Source organism: Rhipicephalus microplus, chromosome X (assembly GCF_043290135.1).
Source record: "Rhipicephalus microplus isolate Deutch F79 chromosome X, USDA_Rmic, whole genome shotgun sequence".
NCBI lineage: Eukaryota > Metazoa > Arthropoda > Arachnida > Ixodida > Ixodidae > Rhipicephalus > Rhipicephalus microplus.
Genome location: NC_134710.1, coordinates 278777031 through 278798275, shown reverse-complemented (window position 1 = coordinate 278798275; position 21245 = coordinate 278777031). Strand labels below are relative to the sequence as shown.

Sequence of the window (21245 nt, the reverse complement as noted above, 5' to 3'; positions counted from 1 at the left end):
GAAAACGAGGGCTCGTCCGGGATTTGAACCCGGGACCTATCGCACCCAAAGCGAGAATCATACCCCTAAACCAACGAGCCGACACGCAGTTGCATGATAATTATCATGGGGTGTGGAGTGACAACGCCAACAGGGCTGGGTGTTCAGACCAACGATCCGGCTACACTAGGCAACACTTTAAAGTTGTCTAATAAACAGGCGTGCTTGAGAAAGGAACTTTGCTTAATAGAAATGCGAAGACTACAAACAAATGACCACATTTAATATTCCGATCAAAAAGGAAAAGGAGGGCACGTCCGGGATTTGAACCCGGGACCTCTCGCACCCAAAGCGAAAATCATACCCCTAGACCAACGAGCCGACACGCAGTTGCATGATAATTATCATGGGGTGTGGAGTGACATCGGCCAACAGGGCTGGGTGGTCAGACCAACGATCCGGATACACTAGGCAACACTTTAAAGTTGTCTAATAAACAGGCATGCTTGAGAAAGGAACTTTGCTTAATAAAAATGCGAATAATACAAACATATGGCCACATTTAATACTCCGACCAAAAAGGAAAACGAGGGCTCATCCGGGATTTGAACCCGGGACCTCTAGTACCCAAAGCGAGAATCATACCCCTAGACCAACGAGCCGACACGCAGTTGCATGATAATTATCATGGGGTGTGGAGTGACATCAGCAAACAGGGCTGGGTGGTCAGACCAACGATCCGGCTACACTAGGCAACACTTTAAAGTTGTCTAATAAACAGGCGTGCTTGAGAAAGGAACTTTGATTGATTGATTGATTGATTGATTGATTGATTGATTGATATGTGGGGTTTAACGTCCCAAAACCACTATATGATTATGTGAGAAAGGACCTTTGCTTGATAGAAATGCGAACAATACAAAGAAATGGCCACATTTAATACTGCGACCAAAAAGGAAAACGAGGGCTCGTCCGGGATTTGAACCCGGGGCCTCTAGTACCCAAAGCGAGAATCATACCCCTAGACCAACGAGCCGACACGCAGTTGCATGATAATTATCATGGGGTGTGGAGTGACATCGGCCAACAGGGCTGGGTGGTCAGACCAACAATCCGGCTACACTAGGCAACACTTTGAAGTTGTCTAATAAACAGGCATGCTTGAGAAAGGAACTTTGCTTAATAGAAATGCGAACAATACAAACAAATGGCCACATTTATTACTCCAAACAAAAAAGAAAACGAGGGCACGTCGGGGATTTTAATCCGGGACCTCTCGCACCCAAAGCGAGAATCATACCCCTAGACCAACGAGCCGACACGCAGTTGCATGATAATTATCATGGGGTGTGGAGTGACATCGGCCAACAGGGCTGGGTGGTCAGACCAACGATCCGGCTACACTAGGCAACACTTTAAAGTTGTCTAATAAACAGGTGTGCTTGAGAAAGGAACTTTGCTTAATAGAAATGCGAACAATACAAACAAATGACCACATTTAATATTCCGATCAAAAAGGAAAACGAGGGCTCGTCCGGGATTTGAACCCGGGACCTCTCGCACCCAAAGCGAGAATCATACCCCTAGACCAACGAGCCGACACGCAGTTGCATGATAATTATCATGGGGTGTGGAGTGACATCGGCCAACAGGGCTGGGTGGTCAGACGAACGATCCGGCCACACTAGGCAACACTTTAAAGTTGTCTAATAAACAGGCATGCTTGAGAAAGGAACTTTGCTTAATAGAAATGCGAATAATACAAACATATGGCCGCATTTATTACTCCGACCAAAAAGGAAAGAGAGGGCTCGTCCGGGATTTGAACCCGGGACCTCTCGCACCCAAAGCGAGAATCATATCCCTAGACCAACGAGACGACGCGCAGTTTCATGATAATTATCTTGAGGTGTGGAGTGACATCGGCCAACAGGGCTGGGTGGTCAGGCCAATGATCCGGCCACACTAGACAATACTTTGAAGTTGTCTAATAAACAGCCGTGCTTGAGAAAGGAACTTTGCTTAATAAAAATGCGAATAATACAAACATATGGCCACATTTATTACTCCGACCAAAAAGGAAAACGAGGGCTCGTCCGGGATTTGAACCCGGGACCTCTCGCACCCAAAGCGAGAATCACACCCCTAGACCAACGAGCCGACACGCAGTTGCATGATAATTATCATGGGGTGTGGAGTGACATCAGCAAACAGGGCTGGGTGGTCAGACCAACGATCCGGCTACACTAGGCAACACTTTAAAGTTGTCTAATAAACAGGCGTGCTTGAGAAAGGAACTGTGATTGATTGATTGATTGATTGATTGATTGATATGTGGGGTTTAACGTCCCAAAACCACTATATGATTATGTGAGAAAGGACCTTTGCTTGATAGAAATGCGAACAATACAAAGAAATGGCCACATTTATTACTGCGACCAAAAAGGAAAACGAGGGCTCGTCCGGGATTTGAACCCGGGGCCTCTAGTACCCAAAGCGAGAATCATACCCCTAGACCAACGAGCCGACACGCAGTTGCATGATAATTATCATGGGGTGTGGAGTGACATCGGCCAACAGGGCTGGGTGGTCAGACCAACAATCCGGCTACACTAGGCAACACTTTGAAGTTGTCTAATAAACAGGCATGCTTGAGAAAGGAACTTTGCTTAATAGAAATGCGAACAATACAAACAAATGGCCACATTTATTACTCCGAACAAAAAGGAAAACGAGGGCTCGTCCGGGATTTGAACCCGGGACCTATCGCACCCAAAGCGAGAATCATACCCCTAGACCAACGAGCCGACACGCAGTTGCATGATAATTCTCATGGGGTGTGGAGTGACAACGGCCAACAGGGCTGGGTGGTCAGACCAACGATCCGGCTACACTAGGCAACACTTTAAAGTTGTTAAATAAACAGGCGTGCTTGAGAAAGGAACTTTGCTTATTAGAAATGCGAACACTACAAACAAATGACCACATTTAATATTCCCATCAAAAAGGAAAACGAGGGCTCGTCCGGGATTTGAACCCGGGACCTCTCGCACCCAAAGCGAGAATCATACCCCTAGACCAACGAGCTGACACGCAGTTGCATTATAATTATCATGGGGTGTGGAGTGACATCGGCCAACAGGGCTGGGTGGTCAGACGAACGATCCGGCCACACTAGGCAACACTTTAAAGTTGTCTAATAAACAGGCATGCTTGAGAAAGGAACTTTGCCTAATAGAAATGCGAATAATACAAACATATGGCCGCATTTACACTCCGACCAAAAAGGAAAGAGAGGGCTCATCCGGGATTTGAACCCGGGACCTCTCGCACCCAAAGCGAGAATCATACCCCTAAACCAACGAGCCGACACGCAGTTGCATGATAATTATCATGGGGTGTGGAGTGACAACGGCCAACAGGGCTGGGTGTTCAGACCAACGATCCGGCTACACTAGGCAACACTTTAAAGTTGTCTAATAAACAGGCGTGCTTGAGAAAGGAACTTTGCTTAATAGAAATGCGAAGTCTACAAACAAATGACCACATTTAATATTCCGATCAAAAAGGAAAAGGAGGGCTCGTCCGGGATTTGAACCCGGGACCTCTCGCACCCAAAGCGAGAATCATACCCCTAGACCAACGAGCCGACACGCAGTTGCATGATAATTATCATGGGGTGTGGAGTGATATCGGCCAACAGGGCTGGGTGGTCAGACGATCGATCCGGCCACACTAGGCAACACTTTAAAGTTGTCTAATAAACAGGCATGCTTGAGAAAGGAACTTTGCCTAATGGAAATGCGAATAATACAAACATATGGCCGCATTTATACTCCGACCAAAAAGGAAAGAGAGGGCTCATCCGGGATTTGAACCCGGGACCTCTCGCACCCAAAGCGAGAATCATACCCCTAAACCAACGAGCCGACACGCAGTTGCATGATAATTATCATGGGGTGTGGAGTGACAACGGCCAACAGGGCTGGGTGTTCAGACCAACGATCCGGCTACACTAGGCAACACTTTAAAGTTGTCTAATAAACAGGCGTGCTTGAGAAAGGAACTTTGCTTAATAGAAATGCGAAGTCTACAAACAAATGACCACATTTAATATTCCGATCAAAAAGGAAAAGGAGGGCTCGTCCGGGATTTGAACCCGGGACCTCTCGCACCCAAAGCGAGAATCATACCCCTAGACCAACGAGCCGACACGCAGTTGCATGATAATTATCATGGGGTGTGGAGTGATATCGGCCAACAGGGCTGGGTGGTCAGACGATCGATCCGGCCACACTAGGCAACACTTTAAAGTTGTCTAATAAACAGGCATGCTTGAGAAAGGAACTTTGCCTAATGGAAATGCGAATAATACAAACATATGGCCGCATTTATACTCCGACCAAAAAGGAAAGAGAGGGCTCATCCGGGATTTGAACCCTGGACATCTCGCACCCAAAGCGAGAATCATACCCCTAGACCAACGAGACGACGCGCAGTTTCACGATAATTATCATGGGGTGTGGAGTGACATCGGCCAACAGGGCTGGGTGGTCAGACCAACGATCCGGCCACACTAGACAATACTTTGAAGTTGTCTAATAAACAGGCGTGCTTGAGAAAGGAACTTGGCTTAATAGAAATGCGAACAATACAAACAAATGGCCGCATTTAATACTCCGACCAAAAAGGAAAAAGAGGGCTCGTCCGGGATTTGAACCCGGCACCTCTCGCACCCTAAGCGAGAATCATACCCCTAGACGAACGAGCCGACACGCAGTTTTATGATAATTATCATGGGGTGTGGAGTAACATCGGCCAACAGGGCTGAGTGGTCAGACCAACGATCCGGCCACACTGGACAATACTTTAAAGTTGTCTAATAAACAGGCGTGCTTGAAAAAGGAACTTTGCTTAATAGAAATGCGAACAATACAAACAAATGGCCGCATTTAATACTCCGACCAAAAAGGAAAAACAGGGCTCCTCCGGGATTTGAACCCGGGACCTCTCGCACCCTAAGCGAGAATCATACCCCTAGACCAACGAGCCGACACGCAGCTGCATGATAATTATCATGGGGTGTGGAGTGACGTCGGCCAACAGGGCTGGGTGGTCAGACCAACGATCTGTTCACACTAGGCAACACTTGAAAGTTGTCTAATAAACAGGCGTGCTTGAGAAAGAAACTTTGCTTAATAGAAATGCGAACAATACAAACAAATGGCCGCATTTAATACTCCGACCAAAAAGGAAAAATAGGGCTCGTCCGGGATTTTAAGCCGGGACCTCTCGCACCCTAAGCGAGAATCATACCCCTAGACCAACGAGCCTACACGCACTTGCATGATAATTTTAATGGGGTGTGGAGTAACATCGGCCAACAGGGCTGGGTGGTCAGACCAACGATCCGGCCACACTAGACAATACTTTAAAGTTGTCTAATAAACAGGCGTGCTTGAGAAAAGAACTTTGCTTAATAGAAATGCAAAGAATACAAACATATGGCCGCATTTAATACTCCGACCAAAAAGGAAAAAGAGGGCTCGTCCGGGATTTGAGCCCGGGACCTCTCGCACCCTAAGCGAGAATCATACCCCTAGACCAACGAGCCGACGCGTAGTTTCATGATAATTATCATGGGGTGTAGAGTGACATCGGCTACAAGGCTGGGTGGTCAGACCAACGATCCGGCCACACTAGACAATACTTTGTAGTTGTCTAATCAACAGCCGTGCTTGAGAAAGGAACTTGGCCTAATAGAATCGCGAACAATACAAACAAATGGCCGCATTTATTACTCCGACCAAAAAGGAAAAAGAGGGCTCGTCCGGGATTTGAACCCGGGACCTCTCGCACCCTAAGCGAGAATCATACCCCTAGACCAACGAGCCGACACGCAGTTGGATGATAATTATCATGGGGTGTGGAGTGACATCGGCCAACAGTGCTGGGTGGTCAGACCAACGATCCATTCACACTAGGCAACACTTGAAAGTTGTCTAATAAACAGACATGCTTGAGAAAGGAACTTTGCCTAATAGAAATGCGAACAATACAAACAAATGGCCGCGTTTAATACTCCGACCAAAAAGGAAAAAGAGGGCTCGTCCGGGATTTTAACCCGGGACCTCTCGCACCTAAGCGAAAATCATACCCCTAGACCAACGAGCCTACACGCAGTTGCATGATAATTATCATGGGGTGTGGAGTGACATCGGCCAGCAGGGCTGGGTGGTCAGACCAACGATCCGTTCACACTAGGCAACACTTGAAAGTTGTCTAATAAACAGGTGTGCTTGAGAAAGAAACTTTGCTTAATCGAAATGCGAACAATACAAACAATTGGCCGCATTTAATACTCCGACCAAAACGAGGGCTCGTCCGGGATTTGAACCCGGGACCTCTCGCACCCGAAGCGAGAATCATACCCCTAGACCAACGAGCCGACACGCAGTTTCACGATAATTATCATGGGGTGTGGAGTGACATCGGCCAACAGGACTGGGTGGTCAGACCAACGATCCGGCCACACTAGACAATACTTTAAAGTTGTCTAATAAACACGCGTGCTTGAGAAAGGAACTTTGCTTAATAGAAAGGCGAACAATACAAACAAATGGCCGCATTTAATACTCCGACCAAAAAGGAAAAAGAGTGCTCGTCCGGGATTTGAACCCGGGACCTCTCGCACCCAAAGCGAGAATCATACCCCTAGACCAACGAGACGACGCGCAGTTTCTTGATAATTATCATAGGGTGTGGAGTGACATCGGCCAACAGGGCTGGGTGGTCAGACCAACGATCCGGCCACACTAGACAATACTTTAAAGTTCTCTAATAAACAGGCGTGCTTGAGAAAGGAACTTTGCTTAATAGAAATGCGAACAATACAAACAAATGGCCACATTTATTACTCCGAACAAAAAGGAAAACGAGGGCTCGTCCGGGATTTGAACCCGGGACCTATCGCACCCAAAGCGAGAATCATACCCCTAAACCAACGAGCCGACACTCAGTTGCATGATAATTATCATGGGGTGTGGAGTGACAACGCCAACAGGGCTGGGTGTTCAGACCAACGATCCGGCTACACTAGGCAACACTTTAAAGTTGTCTAATAAACAGGCGTGCTTGAGAAAGGAACTTTGCTTAATAGAAATGCGAAGACTACAAACAAATGACCACATTTAATATTCCGATCAAAAAGGAAAAGGAGGGCACGTCCGGGATTTGAACCCGGGACCTCTCGCACCCAAAGCGAGAATCATACCCCTAGACCAACGAGCCGACACGCAGTTGCATGATAATTATCATGGGGTGTGGAGTGATATCGGCCAACAGGGCTGGGTGGTCAGACGATCGATCCGGCCACACTAGGCAACACTTTAAAGTTGTCTAATAAACAGGCATGCTTGAGAAAAGAACTTTGCCTAATGGAAATGCGAATAATACAAACATATGGCCGCATTTATACTCCGACCAAAAAGGAAAGAGAGGGCTCATCCGGGATTTGAACCCTGGACATTTCGCACCCAAAGCGAGAATCATACCCCTAGACCAACGAGCCGACACGCAGTTGCATGATAATTATCATGGGGTGTGGAGTGACATCGGCCAACAGGGCTGGGTGGTCAGACCAACGATCCGGCTACACTAGGCAACACTTTAAAGTTGTCTAATAAACAGGCATGCTTGAGAAAGGAACTTTGCTTAATAAAAATGCGAATAATACAAACATATGGCCACATTTAATACTCCGACCAAAAAGGAAAACGAGGGCTCGTCCGGGATTTGAACCCGGGACCTCTCGCACCCAAAGAGAGAATCATACCCCTAGACCAACGAGACGACGCGCAGTTTCATGATAATTATCTTGGGGTGTGGAGTGACATCGGCCAACAGGGCTGGGTGGTCAGGCCAACGATCCGGCCACACTAGACAATACTTTAAAGTTGACTAATAAACAGGCGTGCTTGAGAAAGAAACTTTGCTTAATAGAAATGCGAACAATACAAACAAATGGCCACATTTAATACTCCGACCGAAAAGGAAAACGAGGGCTCGTCCGGGATTTAAACCCGGGACCTCTCGCACCCAAAGCGAGAATCACACCCCTAGACCAACGAGCCGACACGCAGTTGCATGATAATTATCATGGGGTGTGGAGTGACATCAGCAAACAGGGCTGGGTGGTCAGACCAACGATCCGTTCACACTAGGCAACACTTGAATGTTGTCTAATAAACAGGCGTGGTTGAGAAAGAAACTTTACCTAATAGAAATGCGAACAATACAAACAAATGGCCGCATTTATTACTCCGACCAAAAAGAGGGCTCGTCCGGGATTTGAAACCGGGACCTCTCGCACCCAAAGCGAGAATCACACCCCTAGACCAACGAGCCGACACGCAGTTGCATGATAATTATCATGGGGTGTGGAGTGACATCAGCCAACAGGGCTGGGTGGTCACACCAACGATCCGGCTACACTAGGCAACACTTTCAAGTTGTCTAATAAACAGGCGTGCTTGAGAAAGGAACTTTGCTTAATAGAAATGCGAACAATACAAACAAATGGCCACATTTAATACTCCGACCAAAAAGGAAAACGAGGGCACGTCCGGGATTTGAACCCGGGACCTCTCGCACCCAAAGCGAGAATCATACCCCTAGACCAACGAGCCGACACGCAGTTGCATGATAATTATCATGGGGTGTGGAGTGACATCGGCCAACAGGGCTGGGTGGTCAGACCAACGATCCGGCTACACTAGGCAACACTTTAAAGTTGTCTAATAAACAGGTGTGCTTGAGAAAGGAACTTTGCTTAATAGAAATTCGAACAATACAAACAAATGACCACATTTAATATTCCGATCAAAAAGGAAAACGAGGGCTCGTCCGAGATTTGAACCCGGGACCTCTCGCACCCAAAGCGAGAATCATACCCCTAGATCAACGAGCCGACACGCAGTTGCATGATAATTATCATGGGGTGTGGAGTGACATCGGCCAACAGGGCTGGGTGGTCAGACGAACGATCCGGCCACACTAGGACACTTTAAAGTTGTCTAATAAACAGGCATGCTTGAGAAAGGAACTTTGCTTAATAGAAATGCGAATAATACAAACATATGGCCGCATTTATTACTCCGACCAAAAAGGAAAGAGAGGGCTCGTCCGGGATTTGAACCCGGGACCTCTCGCACCCTAAGCGAGAATCATACCCCTAGACCAACGAGCCGACACGCAGCTGCATGATAATTATCATGGGGTGTGGAGTGACGTCGGCCAACAGGGCTGGGTGGTCAGACCAACGATCTGTTCACACTAGGCAACACTTGAAAGTTGTCTAATAAACAGGCGTGCTTGAGAAAGAAACTTTGCTTAATAGAAATGCGAACAATACAAACAAATGGCCGCATTTATTACTCCGACCAAAAAGGAAAAATAGGGCTCGTCCGGGATTTTAAGCCGGGACCTCTCGCACCCTAAGCGAGAATCATACCCCTAGACCAACGAGCCTACACGCACTTGCATGATAATTTTAATGGGGTGTGGAGTAACATCGGCCAACAGGGCTGGGTGGTCAGACCAACGATCCGGCCACACTAGACAATACTTTAAAGTTGTCTAATAAACAGGCGTGCTTGAGAAAAGAACTTTGCTTAATAGAAATGCAAAGAATACAAACATATGGCCGCATTTAATACTCCGACCAAAAAGGAAAAAGAGGGCTCGTCCGGGATTTGAGCCCGGGACCTCTCGCACCCTAAGCGAGAATCATACCCCTAGACCAACGAGCCGACGCGTAGTTTCATGATAATTATCATGGGGTGTAGAGTGACGTCGGCCAACAAGGCTGGGTGGTCAGACCAACGATCCGGCCACACTAGACAATACTTTGTAGTTGTCTAATCAACAGCCATGCTTGAGAAAGGAACTTGGCCTAATAGAATCGCGAACAATACAAACAAATGGCCGCATTTATTACTCCGACCAAAAAGGAAAAAGAGGGCTCGTCCGGGATTTGAACCCGGGACCTCTCGCACCCTAAGCGAGAATCATACCCCTAGACCAACGAGCCGACACGCAGTTGGATGATAATTATCATGGGGTGTGGAGTGACATCGGCCAACAGTGCTGGGTGGTCAGACCAACGATCCATTCACACTAGGCAACACTTGAAAGTTGTCTAATAAACAGACATGCTTGAGAAAGGAACTTTGCCTAATAGAAATGCGAACAATACAAACAAATGGCCGCGTTTAATACTCCGACCAAAAAGGAAAAAGAGGGCTCGTCCGGGATTTTAACCCGGGACCTCTCGCACCTAAGCGAAAATCATACCCCTAGACCAACGAGCCTACACGCAGTTGCATGATAATTATCATGGGGTGTGGAGTGACATCGGCCAGCAGGGCTGGGTGGTCAGACCAACGATCCGTTCACACTAGGCAACACTTGAAAGTTGTCTAATAAACAGGCGTGCTTGAGAAAGAAACTTTGCTTAATCGAAATGCGAACAATACAAACAATTGGCCGCATTTAATACTCCGACCAAAAAGAGGGCTCGTCCGGGATTTGAACCCGGGACCTCTCGCACCCGAAGCGAGAATCATACCCCTAGACCAACGAGCCGACACGCAGTTTCATGATAATTATCATGGGGTGTGGAGTGACATCGGCCAACAGGACTGGGTGGTCAGACCAACGATCCGGCCACACTAGACAATACTTTAAAGTTGTCTAATAAACACGCGTGCTTGAGAAAGGAACTTTGCTTAATAGAAAGGCGAACAATACAAACAAATGGCCGCATTTAATACTCCGACCAAAAAGGAAAAAGAGTGCTCGTCCGGGATTTGAACCCGGGCCCTCTCGCACCCAAAGCGAGAATCATACCCCTAGACCAACGAGACGACGCGCAGTTTCTTGATAATTATCATAGGGTGTGGAGTGACATCGGCCAACAGGGCTGGGTGGTCAGACCAACGATCCGGCCACACTAGACAATACTTTAAAGTTCTCTAATAAACAGGCGTGCTTGAGAAAGGAACTTTGCTTAATAGAAATGCGAACAATACAAACAAATGGCCACATTTATTACTCCGAACAAAAAGGAAAACGAGGGCTCGTCCGGGATTTGAACCCGGGACCTATCGCACCCAAAGCGAGAATCATACCCCTAAACCAACGAGCCGACACTCAGTTGCATGATAATTATCATGGGGTGTGGAGTGACAACGCCAACAGGGCTGGGTGTTCAGACCAACGATCCGGCTACACTAGGCAACACTTTAAAGTTGTCTAATAAACAGGCGTGCTTGAGAAAGGAACTTTGCTTAATAGAAATGCGAAGACTACAAACAAATGACCACATTTAATATTCCGATCAAAAAGGAAAAGGAGGGCACGTCCGGGATTTGAACCCGGGACCTCTCGCACCCAAAGCGAGAATCATACCCCTAGACCAACGAGCCGACACGCAGTTGCATGATAATTATCATGGGGTGTGGAGTGATATCGGCCAACAGGGCTGGGTGGTCAGACGATCGATCCGGCCACACTAGGCAACACTTTAAAGTTGTCTAATAAACAGGCATGCTTGAGAAAAGAACTTTGCCTAATGGAAATGCGAATAATACAAACATATGGCCGCATTTATACTCCGACCAAAAAGGAAAGAGAGGGCTCATCCGGGATTTGAACCCTGGACATTTCGCACCCAAAGCGAGAATCATACCCCTAGACCAACGAGCCGACACGCAGTTGCATGATAATTATCATGGGGTGTGGAGTGACATCGGCCAACAGGGCTGGGTGGTCAGACCAACGATCCGGCTACACTAGGCAACACTTTAAAGTTGTCTAATAAACAGGCATGCTTGAGAAAGGAACTTTGCTTAATAAAAATGCGAATAATACAAACATATCGCCACATTTAATACTCCGACCAAAAAGGAAAACGAGGGCTCGTCCGGGATTTGAACCCGGGACCTCTCGCACCCAAAGAGAGAATCATACCCCTAGACCAACGAGACGACGCGCAGTTTCATGATAATTATCTTGGGGTGTGGAGTGACATCGGCCAACAGGGCTGGGTGGTCAGGCCAACGATCCGGCCACACTAGACAATACTTAAAAGTTGACTAATAAACAGGCGTGCTTGAGAAAGAAACTTTGCTTAATAGAAATGCGAACAATACAAACAAATGGCCACATTTAATACTCCGACCGAAAAGGAAAACGAGGGCTCGTCCGGGATTTAAACCCGGGACCTCTCGCGCCCAAAGCGAGAATCACACCCCTAGACCAACGAGCCGACACGCAGTTGCATGATAATTATCATGGGGTGTGGAGTGACATCAGCAAACAGGGCTGGGTGGTCAGACCAACGATCCGGCTACACTAGGCAACACTTTAAAGTTGTCTAATAAACAGGCGTGCTTGAGAAAGGAACTTTGATTGATTGATTGATTGATTGATTGATATGTGGGGTTTAACGTCCCAAAACCACTATATGATTATGTGAGAAAGGACCTTTGCTTGATAGAAATGCGAACAATACAAAGAAATGGCCACATTTATTACTGCGACCAAAAAGGAAAACGAGGGCTCGTCCGGGATTTGAACCCGGGGCCTCTAGTACCCAAAGCGAGAATCATACCCCTAGACCAACGAGCCGACACGCAGTTGCATGATAATTATCATGGGGTGTGGAGTGACATCGGCCAACAGGGCTGGGTGGTCAGACCAACAATCCGGCTACACTAGGCAACACTTTGAAGTTGTCTAATAAACAGGCATGCTTGAGAAAGGAACTTTGCTTAATAGAAATGCGAACAATACAAACAAATGGCCACATTTATTACTCCGAACAAAAAGGAAAACGAGGGCTCGTCCGGGATTTGAACCCGGGACCTATCGCACCCAAAGCGAGAATCATACCCCTAGACCAACGAGCCGACACGCAGTTGCATGATAATTCTCATGGGGTGTGGAGTGACAACGGCCAACAGGGCTGGGTGGTCAGACCAACGATCCGGCTACACTAGGCAACACTTTAAAGTTGTTTAATAAACAGGCGTGCTTGAGAAAGGAACTTTGCTTAATAGAAATGCGAACACTACAAACAAATGACCACATTTATTATTCCGATCAAAAAGGAAAACGAGGGCTCGTCCGGGATTTGAACCCGGGACCTCTCGCACCCAAAGCGAGAATCATATTCCTAGACCAACGAGCTGACACGCAGTTGCATTATAATTATCATGGGGTGTGGAGTGACATCGGCCAACAGGGCTGGGTGGTCAGACGAACGATCCGGCCACACTAGGCAACACTTTAAAGTTGTCTAATAAACAGGCATGCTTGAGAAAGGAACTTTGCCTAATAGAAATGCGAATAATACAAACATATGGCCGCATTTATACTCCGACCAAAAAGGAAAGAGAGGGCTCATCCGTGATTTGAACCCGGGACCTCTCGCACCCAAAGCGAGAATCATACCCCTAAACCAACAAGCCGACACGCAGTTGCATGATAATTATCATGGGGTGTGGAGTGACAACGGCCAACAGGGCTGGGTGTTCAGACCAACGATCCGGCTACACTAGGCAACACTTTAAAGTTGTCTAATAAACAGGCGTGCTTGAGAATGGAACTTTGCTTAATAGAAATGCGAAGACTACAAACAAATGACCACATTTAATATTCCGATCAAAAAGGAAAAGGAGGGCTCGTCCGGGATTTGAACCCGGGACCTCTCGCACCCAAAGCGAGAATCATACCCCTAGACCAACGAGCTGACACGCAGTTGCATTATAATTATCATGGGGTGTGGAGTGACATCGGCCAGCAGGGCTGGGTGGTCAGACGAACGATCCGGCCACACTAGGCAACACTTTAAAGTTGTCTAATAAACAGGCATGCTTGAGAAAGGAACTTTGCCTAATAGAAATGCGAATAATACAAACATATGGCCGCATTTATACTCCGACCAAAAAGGAAAGAGAGGGCTCATCCGGGATTTGAACCCGGGACCTCTCGCACCCAAAGCGAGAATCATACCCCTAAACCAACGAGCCGACACGCAGTTGCATGATAATTATCATGGGGTGTGGAGTGACAACGGCCAACAGGGCTGGGTGTTCAGACCAACGATCCGGCTACACTAGGCAACACTTTAAAGTTGTCTAATAAACAGGCGTGCTTGAGAAAGGAACTTTGCTTAATAGAAATGCGAAGACTACAAACAAATGACCACATTTAATATTCCGATCAAAAAGGAAAAGGAGGGCTCGTCCGGGATTTGAACCCGGGACCTCTCGCACCCATAGCGAGAATCATACCCCTAGACCAACGAGCCGACACGCAGTTGCATGATAATTATCATGGGGTGTGGAGTGATATCGGCCAACAGGGCTGGGTGGTCAGACGATCGATCCGGCCACACTAGGCAACACTTTAAAGTTGTCTAATAAACAGGCATGCTTGAGAAAGGAACTTTGCCTAATGGAAGTGCGAATAATACAAACATATGGCCGCATTTATACTCCGACCAAAAAGGAAAGAGAGGGCTCATCCGGGATTTGAACCCTGGACATCTCGCACCCAAAGCGAGAATCATACCCCTAGACCAACGAGACGACGCGCAGTTTCACGATAATTATCATGGGGTGTGGAGTGACATCGGCCAACAGGGATGGGTGGTCAGACCAACGATCCGGCCACACTAGACAATACTTTGAAGTTGTCTAATAAACAGGCGTGCTTGAGAAAGGAACTTGGCTTAATAGAAATGCGAACAATACAAACAAATGGCCGCATTTAATACTCCGACCAAAAAGGAAAAAGAGGGCTCGTCCGGGATTTGAACCCGGCACCTCTCGCACCCTAAGCGAGAATCATACCCCTAGACGAACGAGCCGACACGCAGTTTTATGATAATTATCATGGGGTGTGGAGTAACATCGGCCAAAAGGGCTGAGTGGTCAGACCAACGATCCGGCCACACTGGACAATACTTTAAAGTTGTCTAATAAACAGGCGTGCTTGAAAAAGGAACTTTGCTTAATAGAAATGCGAACAATACAAACAAATGGCCGCATTTAATACTCCGACCAAAAAGGAAAAACAGGGCTCCTCCGGGATTTGAACCCGGGACCTCTCGCACCCTAAGCGAGAATCATACCCCTAGACCAACGAGCCGACGTGCAGCTGCATGATAATTATCATGGGGTGTGGAGTGACGTCGGCCAACAGGGCTGGGTGGTCAGACCAACGATCTGTTCACACTAGGCAACACTTGAAAGTTGTCTAATAAACAGGCGTGCTTGAGAAAGAAACTTTGCTTAATAGAAATGCGAACAATACAAACAAATGGCCGCATTTAATACTCCGACCAAAAAGGAAAAATAGGGCTCGTCCGGGATTTTAAGCCGGGCCCTCTCGCACCCAAAGCGAGAATCATACCCCTAGACCAACGAGACGACGCGCAGTTTCTTGATAATTATCATAGGGTGTGGAGTGACATCGGCCAACAGGGCTGGGTGGTCAGACCAACGATCCGGCCACACTAGACAATACTTTAAAGTTCTCTAATAAACAGGCGTGCTTGAGAAAGGAACTTTGCTTAATAGAAATGCGAACAATACAAACAAATGGCCACATTTATTACTCCGAACAAAAAGGAAAACGAGGGCTCGTCCGGGATTTGAACCCGGGACCTATCGCACCCAAAGCGAGAATCATACCCCTAAACCAACGAGCCGACACTCAGTTGCATGATAATTATCATGGGGTGTGGAGTGACAACGCCAACAGGGCTGGGTGTTCAGACCAACGATCCGGCTACACTAGGCAACACTTTAAAGTTGTCTAATAAACAGGCGTGCTTGAGAAAGGAACTTTGCTTAATAGAAATGCGAAGACTACAAACAAATGACCACATTTAATATTCCGATCAAAAAGGAAAAGGAGGGCACGTCCGGGATTTGAACCCGGGACCTCTCGCACCCAAAGCGAGAATCATACCCCTAGACCAACGAGCCGACACGCAGTTGCATGATAATTATCATGGGGTGTGGAGTGATATCGGCCAACAGGGCTGGGTGGTCAGACGATCGATCCGGCCACACTAGGCAACACTTTAAAGTTGTCTAATAAACAGGCATGCTTGAGAAAAGAACTTTGCCTAATGGAAATGCGAATAATACAAACATATGGCCGCATTTATACTCCGACCAAAAAGGAAAGAGAGGGCTCATCCGGGATTTGAACCCTGGACATTTCGCACCCAAAGCGAGAATCATACCCCTAGACCAACGAGCCGACACGCAGTTGCATGATAATTATCATGGGGTGTGGAGTGACATCGGCCAACAGGGCTGGGTGGTCAGACCAACGATCCGGCTACACTAGGCAACACTTTAAAGTTGTCTAATAAACAGGCATGCTTGAGAAAGGAACTTTGCTTAATAAAAATGCGAATAATACAAACATATCGCCACATTTAATACTCCGACCAAAAAGGAAAACGAGGGCTCGTCCGGGATTTGAACCCGGGACCTCTCGCACCCAAAGAGAGAATCATACCCCTAGACCAACGAGACGACGCGCAGTTTCATGATAATTATCTTGGGGTGTGGAGTGACATCGGCCAACAGGGCTGGGTGGTCAGGCCAACGATCCGGCCACACTAGACAATACTTAAAAGTTGACTAATAAACAGGCGTGCTTGAGAAAGAAACTTTGCTTAATAGAAATGCGAACAATACAAACAAATGGCCACATTTAATACTCCGACCGAAAAGGAAAACGAGGGCTCGTCCGGGATTTAAACCCGGGACCTCTCGCGCCCAAAGCGAGAATCACACCCCTAGACCAACGAGCCGACACGCAGTTGCATGATAATTATCATGGGGTGTGGAGTGACATCAGCAAACAGGGCTGGGTGGTCAGACCAACGATCCGGCTACACTAGGCAACACTTTAAAGTTGTCTAATAAACAGGCGTGCTTGAGAAAGGAACTTTGATTGATTGATTGATTGATTGATTGATATGTGGGGTTTAACGTCCCAAAACCACTATATGATTATGTGAGAAAGGACCTTTGCTTGATAGAAATGCGAACAATACAAAGAAATGGCCACATTTATTACTGCGACCAAAAAGGAAAACGAGGGCTCGTCCGGGATTTGAACCCGGGGCCTCTAGTACCCAAAGCGAGAATCATACCCCTAGACCAACGAGCCGACACGCAGTTGCATGATAATTATCATGGGGTGTGGAGTGACATCGGCCAACAGGGCTGGGTGGTCAGACCAACAATCCGGCTACACTAGGCAACACTTTGAAGTTGTCTAATAAACAGGCATGCTTGAGAAAAGAACTTTGCTTAATAGAAATGCGAACAATACAAACAAATGGCCACATTTATTACTCCGAACAAAAAGGAAAACGAGGGCTCGTCCGGGATTTGAACCCGGGACCTATCGCACCCAAAGCGAGAATCATACCCCTAGACCAACGAGCCGACACGCAGTTGCATGATAATTCTCATGGGGTGTGGAGTGACAACGGCCAACAGGGCTGGGTGGTCAGACCAACGATCCGGCTACACTAGGCAACACTTTAAAGTTGTTTAATAAACAGGCGTGCTTGAGAAAGGAACTTTGCTTAATAGAAATGCGAACACTACAAACAAATGACCACATTTAATATTCCGATCAAAAAGGAAAACGAGGGCTCGTCCGGGATTTGAACCCGGGACCTCTCGCACCCAAAGCGAGAATCATATTCCTAGACCAACGAGCTGACACGCAGTTGCATTATAATTATCATGGGGTGTGGAGTGACATCGGCCAACAGGGCTGGGTGGTCAGACGAACGATCCGGCCACACTAGGCAACACTTTAAAGTTGTCTAATAAACAGGCATGCTTGAGAAAGGAACTTTGCCTAATAGAAATGCGAATAATACAAACATATGGCCGCATTTATACTCCGACCAAAAAGGAAAGAGAGGGCTCATCCGGGATTTGAACCCGGGACCTCTCGCACCCAAAGCGAGAATCATACCCCTAAACCAACAAGCCGACACGCAGTTGCATGATAATTATCATGGGGTGTGGAGTGACAACGGCCAACAGGGCTGGGTGTTCAGACCAACGATCCGGCTACACTAGGCAACACTTTAAAGTTGTCTAATAAACAGGCGTGCTTGAGAATGGAACTTTGCTTAATAGAAATGCGAAGACTACAAACAAATGACCACATTTAATATTCCGATCAAAAAGGAAAAGGAGGGCTCGTCCGGGATTTGAACCCGGGACCTCTCGCACCCAAAGCGAGAATCATACCCCTAGACCAACGAGCTGACACGCAGTTGCATTATAATTATCATGGGGTGTGGAGTGACATCGGCCAACAGGGCTGGGTGGTCAGACGAACGATCCGGCCACACTAGGCAACACTTTAAAGTTGTCTAATAAACAGGCATGCTTGAGAAAGGAACTTTGCCTAATAGAAATGCGAATAATACAAACATATGGCCGCATTTATACTCCGACCAAAAAGGAAAGAGAGGGCTCATCCGGGATTTGAACCCGGGACCTCTCGCACCCAAAGCGAGAATCATACCCCTAAACCAACGAGCCGACACGCAGTTGCATGATAATTATCATGGGGTGTGGAGTGACAACGGCCAACAGGGCTGGGTGTTCAGACCAACGATCCGGCTACACTAGGCAACACTTTAAAGTTGTCTAATAAACAGGCGTGCTTGAGAAAGGAACTTTGCTTAATAGAAATGCGAAGACTACAAACAAATGACCACATTTAATATTCCGATCAAAAAGGAAAAGGAGGGCTCGTCCGGGATTTGAACCCGGGACCTCTCGCACCCAAAGCGAGAATCATACCCCTAGACCAACGAGCCGACACGCAGTTGCATGATAATTATCATGGGGTGTGGAGTGATATCGGCCAACAGGGCTGGGTGGTCAGACGATCGATCCGGCCACACTAGGCAACACTTTAAAGTTGTCTAATAAACAGGCATGCTTGAGAAAGGAACTTTGCCTAATGGAAGTGCGAATAATACAAACATATGGCCGCATTTATACTCCGACCAAAAAGGAAAGAGAGGGCTCATCCGGGATTTGAACCCTGGACATCTCGCACCCAAAGCGAGAATCATACCCCTAGACCAACGAGACGACGCGCAGTTTCACGATAATTATCATGGGGTGTGGAGTGACATCGGCCAACAGGGATGGGTGGTCAGACCAACGATCCGGCCACACTAGACAATACTTTGAAGTTGTCTAATAAACAGGCGTGCTTGAGAAAGGAACTTGGCTTAATAGAAATGCGAACAATACAAACAAATGGCCGCATTTAATACTCCGACCAAAAAGGAAAAAGAGGGCTCGTCCGGGATTTGAACCCGGCACCTCTCGCACCCTAAGCGAGAATCATACCCCTAGACGAACGAGCCGACACGCAGTTTTATGATAATTATCATGGGGTGTGGAGTAACATCGGCCAAAAGGGCTGAGTGGTCAGACCAACGATCCGGCCACACTGGACAATACTTTAAAGTTGTCTAATAAACAGGCGTGCTTGAAAAAGGAACTTTGCTTAATAGAAATGCGAACAATACAAACAAATGGCCGCATTTAATACTCCGACCAAAAAGGAAAAACAGGGCTCCTCCGGGATTTGAACCCGGGACCTCTCGCACCCTAAGCGAGAATCATACCCCTAGACCAACGAGCCGACGTGCAGCTGCATGATAATTATCATGGGGTGTGGAGTGACGTCGGCCAACAGGGCTGGGTGGTCAGACCAACGATCTGTTCACACTAGGCAACACTTGAAAGTTGTCTAATAAACAGGCGTGCTTGAGAAAGAAACTTTGCTTAATAGAAATGCGAACAATACAAACAAATGGCCGCATTTAATACTCCGACCAAAAAGGAAAAATAGGGCTCGTCCGGGATTTTAAGCCGGGACCTCTCGCACCCTAAGCGAGAATCATACCCCTAGACCAACGAGCCTACACGCACTTGCATGATAATTTTAATGGGGTGTGGAGTAACATCGGCCAACAGGGCTGGGTGGTCAGACCAACGATCCGGCCACACTAGACAATACTTTAAAGTTGTCTAATAAACAGGCGTGCTTGAGAAAAGAACTTTGCTTAATAGAAATGCAAAGAATACAAACATATGGTCGCATTTAATACTCCGACCAAAAAGGAAAAAGAGGGCTCGTCCGGGATTTGAGCCCGGGACCTCTCGCACCCTAAGCGAGAATCATACCCCTAGACCAACGAGCCGACGCGTAGTTTCATGTTAATTATCATGGGGTGTAGAGTGACATCGGCCAACAAGGCTGGGTGGTCAGACCAACGATCCGGCCACACTAGACAATACTTTGTAGTTGTCTAATCAACAGACATGCTTGAGAAAGGAACTTTGCTTAATAGAAATGCGAACAATACAAACAAATGGCCGCGTTTAATACTCCGACCAAAAAGGAAAAAGAGGGCTCGTCCGGGATTTTAACCCGGGACCTCTCGCACCTAAGCGAAAATCATACCCCTAGACCAACGAGCCTACACGCAGTTGCATGATAATTATCATGGGGTGTGGAGTGACATCGGCCAGCAGGGCTGGGTGGTCAGACCAACGATCCGTTCACACTAGGCAACACTTGAAAGTTGTCTAATAAACAGGCGTGCTTGAGAAAGAAACTTTGCTTAATCGAAATGCGAACAATACAAACAATTGGCCGCATTTAATACTCCGACCAAAAAGAGGGCTCGTCCGGGATTTGAACCCGGGACCTCTCGTACCCGAAGCGAGAATCATACCCCTAGACCAACGAGCCGACACGCAGTTTCATGATAATTATCATGGGGTGTGGAGTGACATCGGCCAACAGGACTGGGTGGTCAGACCAACGATCCGGCCACACTAGACAATACTTTAAAGTTGTCTAATAAACACGCGTGCTTGAGAAAGGAACTTTGCTTAATAGAAAGGCGAACAATACAAACAAATGGCCGCATTTAATACTCCGACCAAAAAGGAAAAAGAGTGCTCGTCCGGGATTTGAACCCGGGACCTCTCGCACCCAAAGCGAGAATCATACCCCTAGACCAACGAGACGACGCGCAGTTTCTTGATAATTATCATAGGGTGTGGAGTGACATCGGCCAACAGGGCTGGGTGGTCAGACCAACGATCCGG

At 47.3% G+C, this 21245-nt stretch overlaps 51 non-coding genes across 51 annotated transcripts; all 51 read right to left on the bottom strand.

Moving 5' to 3' along the window:
- Positions 1-8: 8 nt before the first annotated feature.
- On the bottom strand, positions 9-80 carry TRNAP-UGG (transfer RNA proline (anticodon UGG)). The gene has a single exon. It is a non-coding gene; the product is annotated as a tRNA-Pro (tRNA).
- Positions 81-288: 208 nt separating this feature from the next.
- Positions 289-360, bottom strand: TRNAP-UGG (transfer RNA proline (anticodon UGG)). Its single transcript has one exon. It is a non-coding gene; the product is annotated as a tRNA-Pro (tRNA).
- A 1145-nt stretch (positions 361-1505) lies between these two features.
- Positions 1506-1577, bottom strand: TRNAP-UGG (transfer RNA proline (anticodon UGG)). Its single transcript has one exon. It is a non-coding gene; the product is annotated as a tRNA-Pro (tRNA).
- Positions 1578-2067: 490 nt separating this feature from the next.
- TRNAP-UGG (transfer RNA proline (anticodon UGG)) lies at positions 2068-2139 on the bottom strand. The gene has a single exon. It is a non-coding gene; the product is annotated as a tRNA-Pro (tRNA).
- A 575-nt stretch (positions 2140-2714) lies between these two features.
- TRNAP-UGG (transfer RNA proline (anticodon UGG)) lies at positions 2715-2786 on the bottom strand. Its single transcript has one exon. It is a non-coding gene; the product is annotated as a tRNA-Pro (tRNA).
- Positions 2787-2995: 209 nt separating this feature from the next.
- TRNAP-UGG (transfer RNA proline (anticodon UGG)) lies at positions 2996-3067 on the bottom strand. The gene has a single exon. It is a non-coding gene; the product is annotated as a tRNA-Pro (tRNA).
- A 208-nt stretch (positions 3068-3275) lies between these two features.
- Positions 3276-3347, bottom strand: TRNAP-UGG (transfer RNA proline (anticodon UGG)). The gene has a single exon. It is a non-coding gene; the product is annotated as a tRNA-Pro (tRNA).
- Positions 3348-3556: 209 nt separating this feature from the next.
- TRNAP-UGG (transfer RNA proline (anticodon UGG)) lies at positions 3557-3628 on the bottom strand. Its single transcript has one exon. It is a non-coding gene; the product is annotated as a tRNA-Pro (tRNA).
- Positions 3629-3836: 208 nt separating this feature from the next.
- Positions 3837-3908, bottom strand: TRNAP-UGG (transfer RNA proline (anticodon UGG)). Its single transcript has one exon. It is a non-coding gene; the product is annotated as a tRNA-Pro (tRNA).
- Positions 3909-4117: 209 nt separating this feature from the next.
- TRNAP-UGG (transfer RNA proline (anticodon UGG)) lies at positions 4118-4189 on the bottom strand. The gene has a single exon. It is a non-coding gene; the product is annotated as a tRNA-Pro (tRNA).
- A 489-nt stretch (positions 4190-4678) lies between these two features.
- On the bottom strand, positions 4679-4750 carry TRNAP-AGG (transfer RNA proline (anticodon AGG)). The gene has a single exon. It is a non-coding gene; the product is annotated as a tRNA-Pro (tRNA).
- A 209-nt stretch (positions 4751-4959) lies between these two features.
- TRNAP-AGG (transfer RNA proline (anticodon AGG)) lies at positions 4960-5031 on the bottom strand. The gene has a single exon. It is a non-coding gene; the product is annotated as a tRNA-Pro (tRNA).
- A 209-nt stretch (positions 5032-5240) lies between these two features.
- On the bottom strand, positions 5241-5312 carry TRNAP-AGG (transfer RNA proline (anticodon AGG)). The gene has a single exon. It is a non-coding gene; the product is annotated as a tRNA-Pro (tRNA).
- Positions 5313-5521: 209 nt separating this feature from the next.
- Positions 5522-5593, bottom strand: TRNAP-AGG (transfer RNA proline (anticodon AGG)). Its single transcript has one exon. It is a non-coding gene; the product is annotated as a tRNA-Pro (tRNA).
- A 208-nt stretch (positions 5594-5801) lies between these two features.
- Positions 5802-5873, bottom strand: TRNAP-AGG (transfer RNA proline (anticodon AGG)). Its single transcript has one exon. It is a non-coding gene; the product is annotated as a tRNA-Pro (tRNA).
- Positions 5874-6355: 482 nt separating this feature from the next.
- Positions 6356-6427, bottom strand: TRNAP-CGG (transfer RNA proline (anticodon CGG)). The gene has a single exon. It is a non-coding gene; the product is annotated as a tRNA-Pro (tRNA).
- A 208-nt stretch (positions 6428-6635) lies between these two features.
- TRNAP-UGG (transfer RNA proline (anticodon UGG)) lies at positions 6636-6708 on the bottom strand. The gene has a single exon. It is a non-coding gene; the product is annotated as a tRNA-Pro (tRNA).
- A 209-nt stretch (positions 6709-6917) lies between these two features.
- TRNAP-UGG (transfer RNA proline (anticodon UGG)) lies at positions 6918-6989 on the bottom strand. Its single transcript has one exon. It is a non-coding gene; the product is annotated as a tRNA-Pro (tRNA).
- A 208-nt stretch (positions 6990-7197) lies between these two features.
- On the bottom strand, positions 7198-7269 carry TRNAP-UGG (transfer RNA proline (anticodon UGG)). The gene has a single exon. It is a non-coding gene; the product is annotated as a tRNA-Pro (tRNA).
- A 770-nt stretch (positions 7270-8039) lies between these two features.
- TRNAP-UGG (transfer RNA proline (anticodon UGG)) lies at positions 8040-8111 on the bottom strand. The gene has a single exon. It is a non-coding gene; the product is annotated as a tRNA-Pro (tRNA).
- A 483-nt stretch (positions 8112-8594) lies between these two features.
- On the bottom strand, positions 8595-8666 carry TRNAP-UGG (transfer RNA proline (anticodon UGG)). The gene has a single exon. It is a non-coding gene; the product is annotated as a tRNA-Pro (tRNA).
- A 209-nt stretch (positions 8667-8875) lies between these two features.
- TRNAP-UGG (transfer RNA proline (anticodon UGG)) lies at positions 8876-8947 on the bottom strand. The gene has a single exon. It is a non-coding gene; the product is annotated as a tRNA-Pro (tRNA).
- Positions 8948-9154: 207 nt separating this feature from the next.
- TRNAP-AGG (transfer RNA proline (anticodon AGG)) lies at positions 9155-9226 on the bottom strand. Its single transcript has one exon. It is a non-coding gene; the product is annotated as a tRNA-Pro (tRNA).
- Positions 9227-9435: 209 nt separating this feature from the next.
- On the bottom strand, positions 9436-9507 carry TRNAP-AGG (transfer RNA proline (anticodon AGG)). Its single transcript has one exon. It is a non-coding gene; the product is annotated as a tRNA-Pro (tRNA).
- Positions 9508-9716: 209 nt separating this feature from the next.
- On the bottom strand, positions 9717-9788 carry TRNAP-AGG (transfer RNA proline (anticodon AGG)). Its single transcript has one exon. It is a non-coding gene; the product is annotated as a tRNA-Pro (tRNA).
- A 209-nt stretch (positions 9789-9997) lies between these two features.
- TRNAP-AGG (transfer RNA proline (anticodon AGG)) lies at positions 9998-10069 on the bottom strand. Its single transcript has one exon. It is a non-coding gene; the product is annotated as a tRNA-Pro (tRNA).
- Positions 10070-10551: 482 nt separating this feature from the next.
- On the bottom strand, positions 10552-10623 carry TRNAP-CGG (transfer RNA proline (anticodon CGG)). Its single transcript has one exon. It is a non-coding gene; the product is annotated as a tRNA-Pro (tRNA).
- Positions 10624-10831: 208 nt separating this feature from the next.
- Positions 10832-10904, bottom strand: TRNAP-UGG (transfer RNA proline (anticodon UGG)). The gene has a single exon. It is a non-coding gene; the product is annotated as a tRNA-Pro (tRNA).
- Positions 10905-11113: 209 nt separating this feature from the next.
- Positions 11114-11185, bottom strand: TRNAP-UGG (transfer RNA proline (anticodon UGG)). The gene has a single exon. It is a non-coding gene; the product is annotated as a tRNA-Pro (tRNA).
- A 208-nt stretch (positions 11186-11393) lies between these two features.
- Positions 11394-11465, bottom strand: TRNAP-UGG (transfer RNA proline (anticodon UGG)). Its single transcript has one exon. It is a non-coding gene; the product is annotated as a tRNA-Pro (tRNA).
- Positions 11466-12235: 770 nt separating this feature from the next.
- TRNAP-UGG (transfer RNA proline (anticodon UGG)) lies at positions 12236-12307 on the bottom strand. Its single transcript has one exon. It is a non-coding gene; the product is annotated as a tRNA-Pro (tRNA).
- Positions 12308-12878: 571 nt separating this feature from the next.
- On the bottom strand, positions 12879-12950 carry TRNAP-UGG (transfer RNA proline (anticodon UGG)). Its single transcript has one exon. It is a non-coding gene; the product is annotated as a tRNA-Pro (tRNA).
- Positions 12951-13720: 770 nt separating this feature from the next.
- Positions 13721-13792, bottom strand: TRNAP-UGG (transfer RNA proline (anticodon UGG)). Its single transcript has one exon. It is a non-coding gene; the product is annotated as a tRNA-Pro (tRNA).
- A 208-nt stretch (positions 13793-14000) lies between these two features.
- Positions 14001-14072, bottom strand: TRNAP-UGG (transfer RNA proline (anticodon UGG)). Its single transcript has one exon. It is a non-coding gene; the product is annotated as a tRNA-Pro (tRNA).
- Positions 14073-14281: 209 nt separating this feature from the next.
- On the bottom strand, positions 14282-14353 carry TRNAP-UGG (transfer RNA proline (anticodon UGG)). The gene has a single exon. It is a non-coding gene; the product is annotated as a tRNA-Pro (tRNA).
- Positions 14354-14842: 489 nt separating this feature from the next.
- Positions 14843-14914, bottom strand: TRNAP-AGG (transfer RNA proline (anticodon AGG)). The gene has a single exon. It is a non-coding gene; the product is annotated as a tRNA-Pro (tRNA).
- Positions 14915-15123: 209 nt separating this feature from the next.
- TRNAP-AGG (transfer RNA proline (anticodon AGG)) lies at positions 15124-15195 on the bottom strand. The gene has a single exon. It is a non-coding gene; the product is annotated as a tRNA-Pro (tRNA).
- Positions 15196-15685: 490 nt separating this feature from the next.
- On the bottom strand, positions 15686-15757 carry TRNAP-UGG (transfer RNA proline (anticodon UGG)). Its single transcript has one exon. It is a non-coding gene; the product is annotated as a tRNA-Pro (tRNA).
- A 208-nt stretch (positions 15758-15965) lies between these two features.
- TRNAP-UGG (transfer RNA proline (anticodon UGG)) lies at positions 15966-16037 on the bottom strand. Its single transcript has one exon. It is a non-coding gene; the product is annotated as a tRNA-Pro (tRNA).
- A 770-nt stretch (positions 16038-16807) lies between these two features.
- TRNAP-UGG (transfer RNA proline (anticodon UGG)) lies at positions 16808-16879 on the bottom strand. The gene has a single exon. It is a non-coding gene; the product is annotated as a tRNA-Pro (tRNA).
- A 571-nt stretch (positions 16880-17450) lies between these two features.
- TRNAP-UGG (transfer RNA proline (anticodon UGG)) lies at positions 17451-17522 on the bottom strand. The gene has a single exon. It is a non-coding gene; the product is annotated as a tRNA-Pro (tRNA).
- Positions 17523-18011: 489 nt separating this feature from the next.
- TRNAP-UGG (transfer RNA proline (anticodon UGG)) lies at positions 18012-18083 on the bottom strand. Its single transcript has one exon. It is a non-coding gene; the product is annotated as a tRNA-Pro (tRNA).
- Positions 18084-18292: 209 nt separating this feature from the next.
- TRNAP-UGG (transfer RNA proline (anticodon UGG)) lies at positions 18293-18364 on the bottom strand. The gene has a single exon. It is a non-coding gene; the product is annotated as a tRNA-Pro (tRNA).
- Positions 18365-18572: 208 nt separating this feature from the next.
- On the bottom strand, positions 18573-18644 carry TRNAP-UGG (transfer RNA proline (anticodon UGG)). Its single transcript has one exon. It is a non-coding gene; the product is annotated as a tRNA-Pro (tRNA).
- A 209-nt stretch (positions 18645-18853) lies between these two features.
- On the bottom strand, positions 18854-18925 carry TRNAP-UGG (transfer RNA proline (anticodon UGG)). The gene has a single exon. It is a non-coding gene; the product is annotated as a tRNA-Pro (tRNA).
- Positions 18926-19414: 489 nt separating this feature from the next.
- TRNAP-AGG (transfer RNA proline (anticodon AGG)) lies at positions 19415-19486 on the bottom strand. Its single transcript has one exon. It is a non-coding gene; the product is annotated as a tRNA-Pro (tRNA).
- A 209-nt stretch (positions 19487-19695) lies between these two features.
- TRNAP-AGG (transfer RNA proline (anticodon AGG)) lies at positions 19696-19767 on the bottom strand. The gene has a single exon. It is a non-coding gene; the product is annotated as a tRNA-Pro (tRNA).
- Positions 19768-19976: 209 nt separating this feature from the next.
- Positions 19977-20048, bottom strand: TRNAP-AGG (transfer RNA proline (anticodon AGG)). The gene has a single exon. It is a non-coding gene; the product is annotated as a tRNA-Pro (tRNA).
- A 209-nt stretch (positions 20049-20257) lies between these two features.
- TRNAP-AGG (transfer RNA proline (anticodon AGG)) lies at positions 20258-20329 on the bottom strand. Its single transcript has one exon. It is a non-coding gene; the product is annotated as a tRNA-Pro (tRNA).
- A 482-nt stretch (positions 20330-20811) lies between these two features.
- Positions 20812-20883, bottom strand: TRNAP-CGG (transfer RNA proline (anticodon CGG)). Its single transcript has one exon. It is a non-coding gene; the product is annotated as a tRNA-Pro (tRNA).
- A 208-nt stretch (positions 20884-21091) lies between these two features.
- Positions 21092-21164, bottom strand: TRNAP-UGG (transfer RNA proline (anticodon UGG)). The gene has a single exon. It is a non-coding gene; the product is annotated as a tRNA-Pro (tRNA).
- Between the last annotated feature and the right edge of the window lie 81 nt (positions 21165-21245).